The following is an 8423-nucleotide window of genomic DNA, read 5'->3' on the forward strand; positions in this document are numbered from 1 at the left end:
AAAATAGCAGATTAAAAAAATATCCAGCTCAGGAAAATGCTCGTATGGAAGACTTTGCCTTGTACAACCGTGGTGTTTCTATGATGATTGTACCCAGATCCTTACAGCCCACCCATCCCTCCCTCTTGGACCAGGCTGAGGGTGCTTTATCTTGGTCTCCTCACAGTGAGGATAGAGTCGCAATCCACTGGGTTCTAATGAGCGGACCACCGGCTTATCACAAGACCTCACCCCATCTATGCCATGGACAGGCAGTGCTCTCTTTAACAAAAAGGTCCTGGGTTTTCTCATCTGGAACCAGTAATAATAACACTTAACAGAGTGTCCTTGGAAATTTCTACATCACCTGAAAATTATAAAGCTACAATATAACCTTGCCTTAGGAAAAAAATGGGAGTAAATAACCTCTTAAAGGCTATACCTTATCTGGCCAAAACTCATAGGCTTTACTTCGCTAAGGTTTGCATCAACTCTGGCTTCTCATTCGAAACATCTGCAAAGGGACAGATGCAAGCAAGCACCTGGCTTGTCCCAGTAGACTATAGTAGTGGGACCCAAACATTTATTAAAAACATGCTTCCCGTGACATCCCGGAGAAAGCTAAAGGTATTTCAGTGATGTCTGGGAAGGACTCGCTATTGTTCAGAGCAGTGTGTAAAAAGTCCCAGTAAATATTCCACGTGATTCATCAAGTTCAGAGTTGTTGTCATAACGAGTCGGCTAATAGTCATTAAAGTATCTTCGTTAGCCAGAGAGAAATACCAGGGAACACTCAGCATCCAGCTGCCATACTTTCAAAGCTGCCTGGGAGCAGAGAAGTTGTTGCCTAATGGCTTTGCCGCATATTCTGGCCTGAGGATGCAGCTTCCCGAGTGTGAGGCGGGGGAGAACCACCTCGTGGGTGTCGATGACACACTTCAGCGAAGGACCTCACCGGGAGGGAGTGTGCCCTCCGCCCCGGGATCAGGCATTGGGATCATGTGGGTGATGAGGTAGCGTGGCTGTCGCCAGACTCCAAGATTCCAGCAGCCCCAATGGGACCCGGGGGGACCTTGTCACTGTTCGCGTGGAACTGGGCCCCGTTTGCAGGAGCTTGCGTGAACTGGCCACTGGTGAGTGTCAAGCAGGACCCAAGACTGTTGCCAAATTAGAAATCGGAGCGTATCCGCTGAATCTGGATGTCTGTCTGACAGTTCTTAGGAAGGTAAATCCTAGCAGATCGCTGGTCCGGGAGCTTTACTCAGCAGCAAGAGGGAAAACTTGATGAATTGCAATTTTTTGGAGGATTGGGGTAGGGAGCCTTTCGGAGTTTGGTGTAAAAGGACTTGCTAAATCACTTCCACCAGGTCAGCGGAGGAGTGGCTCTCTGCTTTCACACTGCCTTCCAATCCCGAGTTGGGGCACCGGAGCAATTAGGACATTCCTTCCATTAAAGGATATGATTGAACTCTGCCTTTTAATGTTGTGATTTTGATCTTTGTGAATTACTGATTAATCAGCCTTCCAAACAGGCACTCTCCCACCTGCTTGCGGGCAAATAGTAAAGAAAAGCAGTGTTGCCAGGCTGGATGCCACGGGCCTCCGTCTTCCGTTAGTGCTGCAGGCTGAAAAAACAAAGTGGAACCACTCAGGTACTTCCTTGCCAAATGAACGGTTTCTTACCTTCTCTGCAGACCTGTTGCTTCGAGGACTGTTTCCTGGACCGGATCTCAACTCTTATGCGCGCGGGTGGACCGACAGCCTTGTAGGGAGTCTTGGCGGTGGCCACGCTCCCTGAGAGGGGCAACTTCGTACTTTCAAACTTTCCTGACATCCCAGAGAGGAGAATTTAAAAGCCACCAAGACCATGAACTTTTCCCTTTTAACAAAAAACAGGAAATCTTCAGCATAGGAATTTGTGTTATGGTATTACTTTCAGAAGTTACTTAGGAAAAAAACATCATTCCGTGGGATAAATCTTAACTACAGTGTTGGATAGCCATATGTAATTTTGCTGTTTTTGCTTATCTGCACCTAAAGCAAATGTTATGTATATGTGGAAATGGCAAAAACTGTGAGATTAAACAAAGAGAATTAAATGTCATTGATTTCAGCTCTTCTTTAAACATGAAACTCATGTTCCTAGCTTGTCTTCTTTCCTTTAGGTTGAATTCCTTTTAGTCTGGTTCTTATTGTGTGTTTTTAATTTTTCCTATTTTATTAAGTTTATGTATTTATTTTTGAGAGAGAGAGAAAGCGAGCGTGAGCTGGGAGGAGCAGAGAGAGGGAGACACAGAATCCGAAGCAGGCTCCAGGCTCCGAGCTGTCAGCACAGAGCCTGACAGCAGGCTCGAACCCAAGAACATCAGATCATGACCTGAGCTGAAGCCGGACACTCAGCCGACTAAGCCACCCAGACACCTCTTATTGTGAGTTTTTAATAGTAACATATTCATGCACAGCCTAGTGACCCTCCTCTTCCCCAAGAAATAGTTGTCAGAACAATGAATCATTAGAGCTACTTTTTCCCCCTGCAATCAGTGGCGGGACCTCTGAAAAATAAATGAGAAAATTTTGATGCAAAACATTATTCATTGGACATTCTCCCCAAATCTTGGTGATATAGTATCAAGTAGTATTCAAGTACCTAATTTGAGTCTCAAGACAGGAGAGGCTAATCTATCCACTGTCTCTAACCACTTCTGTGATCTTGAAAGAGATAGGGCATTTTAAAATGGGATCTCAAGGTTCTGTGTATTATGTTGCTCTTGGGACACACCAATGGGGATATTCTGCAATTCCATATAGTTCTTACATCTGGGGCATGTCACTGTTTCAGCAGCCTCCACCCTTCCTCTCTTCCTCTCATAGAATCCTGTATCATACAAACCTGAGTAGGTACAAATGCATGTTGCTCTGAATTATGTTCATGACGCAGGAGCCAACAAAACAAACCCCAACAAAGTAAAACTCCCTGGATGGAAGTTGGCTATGGTTCGTTAATAGCCTTATAAAGAAAAAGTGTGATCATCTTGTATCAGAGGAAGTAAAATGAGAATGCATCTGACCCTTCATTAACTAGTTTCTGGAACATTTCTATTTAGTCAGCAGTTTTTAAAAGGGTATTTTCAAAAAGGGGAAATGCAAATTAGAGGCATTGGTCATTACCCAGAAAATAAAGGAACTGTCAAAGAAAAATCTAATGAAATGCCAATGGCTCTGTGGACTAGACATTGATGGAGCCTCAGTATAATGTCATCTGTGCGATTGGGTCATGGGTCCCTGTAATTGTTGAAACTCTTAGAAGAGAAAGTTCTAAACTGCCTTAAATGGGAACAAAGGCAATTCTGCCTTATCTGAATTCCATCCTTTGGGTCCTGATACATGCAAAATACCAGAGTGATTGTAGTTTGGAGAATGTGGTAAGTGTAAAAGTGTGGGTGGCAGCCGGAGGTGGGGACTGTACTTTTATTGTGGTATTCTTGTCTGCCACATGGGCAGAAAAATTCAAAATTAGTTATACTTCTCCTGCCTTAGGATAGATAATGCAATGTCTTTTATTATGAAAATTCATCATTGGCTGATAAGCAATTCCAACTTATCTTGACTTTTTTTTCCTTTTCCCCATTTGTGATAAGAAATCTCTGCTGGTCTATGTCTCCTCTTGCCTTATTTCAAATAATTTTGATCCTGAGTATATATTTGGGAAGCAGCTGAAGGAAATTAGGACTGTGGTTTTGGGCTATCAAATGAGACAGGACTAGGTTTGGAGGGTTGTTTTGGGTCTGTTCTGTTTTGTTTTGTTTTACAATTCAGCCTACAGTTATTATCTGACTTATTAGTACCGTGTTGCAGACAGTGGACCCAACTGACACCATAACTGCAGTTAGAGACTTTTAGAGTCATTTAGAGACTTTGTGTGCCGTGTTAAATTTGGCATAATGATCAGTAAGCTAGATACGAAAAGATACAAGTTCTAACATTGGCTCTATTACCATCCTATTCACGCAGAGCAAGCCTTCTCCACGCTGCAGTCTCCTCCTCGCTGAATGAAGATCATAACACCTGTCATGTCTATTTTCCAGGATTATCACGATGAACAGTCTTTGAGATAACAGGCATTACTAACGTAAATAAAGTATGAGATGGTAGTTTTCCTATAACTAACAGTTTAGGCAACATAATGGCAGTCTCGTGTCTAATTAGGGACGTTTTACTTACCAGAGTCCTACGATATACTATTCTCCCTCTTACGTGCCAGGAATGGCAAGTACCTAGTGTTCTTGCTTCCCCAAAGTGATATAAACCTAATCAATGGCCGTGCATCCCTGATTTTTTTCCCTACGTCTAAGCTCTACCAACTTTTAACAATTGTTACACACAGAGTGCTTTTGGGGTCTGTTGCCCCCGTGTAGCCCGTCCCCATCGCGAGCGCTGCGCTCAAGTGGTGGCCTTTGTGCCTGTCTCATTGTCATTCTCCAGTGCCACAGTCACTTGAATACTTGAGCAGGGGAAGCAACGGTCCCAACGTCAAGTCATTTTCAGCGCTTGAGATCTGAAAGGCAGCCACTTGGAGTTCATTACACTCTTCTCCTCAACCCTCCTGCCTTAACATTGTGTTGCACGAGAATTCAAAATTCATTTTGGCTGCGTTACAAGGCCTGTTTTCTGCCTGGATGCCCAGGTCTCTCTTTCTTTCTATTGTCTCGGGTTGGTGTCCAGGAATAAAGGATACTTAACATTTAAAAAGGCAGGATTGTTTGCAATGAAAATACTTCCCGCTAGCTGGCTCTCTGAGAACTTTAAAGACTCCAGTGTGGACAGTCACTTCCTTTGGAAGCATAGTTATTTCTGTGCATCTTTTCTGGAAAAAAAAAAAGTTACCTCTTTGTGTATCTTGCTCATCATTATTTATGTTTACAGAGTCCATGAGAACTTCACAAAAAGAGAATTTCTTAATGCAAAAGACCCTTCATTGAGCAGGAGTCTTGATGCTTCTATACCTGGCCGAGCCTCTTTGATGTCTGAAGCCAGAAACCTTTTTCTTCAGCTTCCTGTGACCTACTAGGTCTTCTCACTGGAACAATGAGCTAAACTATGTGAGCGTACAAATGCCTTTCAACATGTTTTGGCAATTTTTGTCGATAAAGGTAATTGACTAGGAATTAATTCACTTCCCTTCTGTTCCCTGGGCACAGCAATAGTTCTGTGGGCTTAAATAAGCCCTGGATGCTTTAGCTTTTCCTGTTTTAAGTGTGGCGTATCTAGAAAGTATTCTTTGTAGTAGCGTGTGATTTAGAGACGTGTGTCTGTCAGCTTCAGAAAAAGAAAAGCCATTTAACCGCTTCTTTTGAAAGGGCCGAACCGCAGCGGTGGGCTTAGGGAGGTGGGAGGGAGCAAGGCCGCCTGCGTTTGGAAGTGTGCATGTGTGCGCATGTGTGTGCGTGTGCATGTGTGTGCGTGTGCATGTGTGTGCGTGCATTGTTTTCCACCGGGAAAAACTAATCTCTTGGCGTAGATCCACCTTAGTATTAGCCTCAATGCATTCTCTCCCTCCTTTACTCTAAATCATTATTAAGTTTATTACTTCTTTTTTCTTTTGCTGGAGAAGATTAATGGCTTTCCCTGGGCAGAAGGAACTCTGCAGAGCCCAGTGGCTCTATAAATAGCACCTGCTGCTAATTCTCCAGTGCCTGGTATCTCCCCAACACATCTTGGTCTTTAAACAATTTGTTCAGAAGAAGAAAGCGAAGGGTCACTGTGCACTTTGGTGTTACTCAAAATGTGTTTTATGGATAGTGGGTTTTTTCTCCAGGAAGTTTGGCCTGGTGGGTCCTTTACAGAAACTGGGCGTCCCGGTACCCCCCCCGGGAGGCATGCCTCACTAACCAAGCTTGTAACCATATCACAGAACCTGTTGGGCCTGTGGGGGTGGCGCCTTGCTAATAGCTTTTGCCATTAACTTCCCCCCTCTTTTTTTTTTTTTCCTAATTTCTTCTTCCTCAAGAGGTTTCAGGCTCAGCTGAACTGTTCCAATAGCCCGGGGGAGATGTGACTTCATGGAGTTATAAAACACAAAAAAGGGGAAATGCTGGGAAAATTGCATTGCCAAGGTTCAGTAACTTGTGGTTTTAGAAAATGGAATGCTTCTGGACAACGCAGATGGCGGGAAGGGCTGTGGTCATCATTGGAAAACCACCTTCACCTTTAGCTGTAGCAGTAGGAACACGGGAGAGCGCCTAACCTCTATGGCACATGGCAGGTGTGAAGTAAGTCTTTGTTGAGTATTGAATGGATGCAGGTGAGGAGAGAAAGTTCTTGTTATCAGAAATGTGCCCTTCTGATGACCTGAAGTCAGTGTAGTTGCAAGCAAAGTCGTGTAAGCTAACGAGGCTGTATGACCTGCGAAAGTAAAAAGAAGGCAGGGGCAGGAGAAGTTTCCCCTTCCTTGCTGTTCAGCCATTGACCTTCAACAGACTCTCCTGGGTAGACCAGATGACCAGCAAAACAGAGTTGGTGGTGCTGAGTATTTTGTGAGGTACCTCGAGGAAACCCCTGAGCTGTATACCTTGCATGCGAAATGCAGTTTCTCACAAATACCTTCCATTGTTATCCAATATTGACATGTAACCTTGAGGGCAGTGAATTCTTTCTCATTTGCACAGTTTAGTGAGACCAATGAAAAACATCCAGGGATGCTTCCCAGACCTTGAATTTGGAACACTGGGACTGGGAAGCCCTAACTCTTTGTATACCGACCTCCTACATGGATTCAGGCTCAAGGTTTCCATTCTCTTAGAATAGGACTCCCATGACAACCCTAACTAACCTTTAGGTTGAGGATTTTATTTACTCTTGTCATGCATGCAATGCAAACATTCTCTCGCCCTGTTTATTTCATCCATATTATCAGATAATTACACAATGGCATCTTACAGCTGAGAGCTACCTCAGAGATAATTTGAAATTATAATTGCCTTTTGCAGATGAAGAAACTGAGGCCTGGGGAGATGAAGTACCTTGCCCAAGGTCACCTGGCTTGTCAAGAGCAAAGTTGAGCTGGAACCCAAGCCTGTCTGTCTGTGTCATATCTTCCAATGATGGTTTATTGTCCTTAAAAATTCATATCAGGTGCCACTTCTTGGTTTCCACTGTGGCAATGTGAATTCCTTAAACCAATAATGGTTAAACTTTCAAAACAGAGACCCTGTATTGTACTTATTATAGGGATGTAGGTAAGAAACAGAAATGCCTTGAAGTGACAGCAGTAGGGATAGGAGGACCCGAAGCCCATCATACAAACATCCCACCATCTTCAGCCCCCACCCTGGCTGGTCTTTGAGACAAATCCAAGGAACGCAGGCAATTAGAAACTTAGTCTGAAATATTACCACTGGAGCATCTGGGTGGCTCAGTCGGTTAAGCTTCCGACTTCCGCTCAGGTCATGATCTCACAGTTCGTGGGTTCAAGCCCCATGTGGGGCTCTGTGCTGACAGCTCAGAGCCTGGAGGAGCCTGCTTCAGATTCTGTGTCTCTTTCTCTCTCTTCCCCTCCCTTGCTCACACTCTGTCTCTCTGTCTCTCATAAATAAATAAAAACATGAAAACAACTACAATGTGAAACATCACCACTTGTGCACAAGGAAAGCCACTTCACATCTATCTGCACAGAGGAAGAGCTTTCAATCAAATGAGTTTTCAAAAGCTTGGCTTCATCGCCTTGCAAATCACCAGCCAAGAACTCACAGAACAATATCATCTCCAGGTAACATACAGCGTGGCACATCCCGGCTGTTTAATAAATTTTGCTGAATGAATAAATTAATGAAGAGTAACACTTCGATGCCTGGAAACACTTGATCAGCTCTCATTGTCTATTACTCTCTTCTCCCCCATGGCCAAAATGCATCATATATACCTGCTAACTCACTTTTTGTTGTATTTGGCTCCATTGTTACTGGTTTCTCCTTCTTGACTATGAGGTCGTGGAGAACAGAACTCTGAATTGCCTGTGCTCAGACACACTGGGCACAGAGTAAGCATCAGTAAGAGCTTATTGTTAAATGAAGACTGATTGGAAGTACATCAAACCTGTAGTCCTAAAGTAGAGTTTCTCAATCTTGGTATTATTTATATTCATATTTGGGGCTGGATAATTCTTTGTTTGGAGGACTGTCCTGTATTTCGTAGGATGTTTAACAGCACCCCTAGTCGGTACCCACTTCATGCCAGTAGCAGCCTCTGCTAGCCCCAAGCTGTGACAACCAAAAATGTCTCCAGACTTTGCCAAATGTCCCCTACTGGGCAAAATTGCCCTTCACTGAGAACAACAGAACTAAGGAAAGTCTTGTTTTCCTTCCTCTGAGCTTCTATTTCAGATGGACTCAGTCTGAAATGAGGCATTCCAAAATATGACCTGTCTTGGTAAGTAAAAATAGGTAATG

Source organism: Suricata suricatta, chromosome 2 (assembly GCF_006229205.1).
Source record: "Suricata suricatta isolate VVHF042 chromosome 2, meerkat_22Aug2017_6uvM2_HiC, whole genome shotgun sequence".
In the NCBI taxonomy this organism is placed as follows: Eukaryota; Metazoa; Chordata; class Mammalia; order Carnivora; family Herpestidae; genus Suricata; species Suricata suricatta.